This window comes from Hippoglossus hippoglossus, chromosome 23 (assembly GCF_009819705.1).
Source record: "Hippoglossus hippoglossus isolate fHipHip1 chromosome 23, fHipHip1.pri, whole genome shotgun sequence".
NCBI lineage: Eukaryota > Metazoa > Chordata > Actinopteri > Pleuronectiformes > Pleuronectidae > Hippoglossus > Hippoglossus hippoglossus.
This window is the reverse complement of record NC_047173.1, coordinates 2,050,010-2,051,554: the sequence shown is the minus strand read 5'-3', so window position 1 is coordinate 2,051,554 and position 1,545 is coordinate 2,050,010. Positions and strand designations below refer to the sequence as shown.

Here is a 1,545-nt window from a genome sequence, read left to right as displayed (position 1 = left end):
TCTGAAGTTAGAGGTGTTTGTGTAATCTGATGTTGGATGTTTGTACAAACTCACTAAACCCAAAAATTTAGGAAAAGAATACAAACATGTTCTCGCATGAGGCCCAATTATTTGGCAGCATGCTCAACCCTGACCCAATGCTGTTTGAGTCCTACTTTAATTCCAATCAACAATATTTACAGATCAGGAAATCCTGAAGCTCGTGGCTCGTTGGTCTAGGGGTATGATTCTCGCTTCGGGTGCGAGAGGTCCCGGGTTCAAATCCCGGACGAGCCCTTCATTGGGTGCAACACTTGTCGTCTAACAATGGACATATATTTGTCATGATTTGTCAAGGCGTCTTTGTGTGTTTGCTGAACTCTACAGGTGAATTTTCTGAAAGGATATTACCACACTTAAATCAAAGTCGTCACGTCCAGAAATATAGATGAGAGACTCTTGCTGTCATAGAGATTGTTAGCCGGACAATATTTATTGCCTCCTTTGGTCAATGTGAAGGAATGACAGGCCATGCCATCTGATTCCTATTTGAACTGTCTATAACACTGTTAGTGAAATGGTTTTCAATATACATTCTATACTAATTTGCTATCCTCACGCACGCTCACTCAAATATCCAATTGCTAAAAACAGGTCAACTGGTCTTGGTTGAGTTTCTTAAAGATGTTTCCCCTCTCATCCAAGAGGCTTCTTCAGTTCTAACTTGCAGCTGGGAGTCCCAGGTATTTAACTTGGGGGTAGTCAGGAGTCGTTGAGGTTACCTGAGAGGCTGGACCCACCCTGCTGTTGGTTTCATTGGGAGTCGTTGACCCACACACCCCCACGTGTCACATGGCTCATGTGTCCTAAGGTGTGAATTGTTGTTAAACTTCCTGGGGATGGGAGTCAAGACTGCATTGTCTGTGGCTGATCAGAGATGGTGTCTCTAGTTTGACATAGATGGCTTCCTTCACTCCTCTTTCAAACCATCTGTCTCCATGGCCAAAATGTGGACATTGTTGTCTTCAAATGAATGTCCCGTGTCCTGACCTGAGGAGCCGGCTCTCCTGTGCTGTGCCATGCGATTGGGAAGGGGTTGTTCTCAAAAGCATAGTGTGAGTGGCTTTGACCTGCAGTGGCTGGAGAGATTCACTTGGCTGAGGCATAATGAGGAGGGCGGGATATGTCATGTGGGGCCAAAAGCTGTCCATAAACAACAGACTTAAAACATTAAAACGCCATGATATGACCGCTTCCCATAAAGCGGAAGAAAATCTGATTAGAGAAGGTAAATGGTATTCATATAGCGCTTTTCTAGTCTTGATGACCACTCAAAGCTCTTTAAAGTACAGTTTTACATTCACCCATTCACACACACATTCATACAGTGCATCTATAAGCAGCACTTTTGTTGTTCTTTGAGGGGCAATTCAGGGTTCAGCATCTTGCCCAAGGACACTTCGGCATGCAGATGGGGAAGACTGGGGATCGAACTGCCAACCTTCAGATTGGAGGACGACCGCTCTACCCCTCAGCCACAGCCGCCCACAGTAACACAATTACAGC

At 45.0% G+C, this 1,545-nt stretch overlaps 1 non-coding gene across 1 annotated transcript; it reads left to right on the top strand.

Moving 5' to 3' along the window:
- Positions 1 to 204: 204 nt before the first annotated feature.
- On the top strand, positions 205 to 276 carry trnap-cgg. The gene has a single exon. It is a non-coding gene; the product is annotated as a tRNA-Pro (tRNA).
- The last annotated feature ends 1,269 nt before the right edge of the window (positions 277 to 1,545 follow it).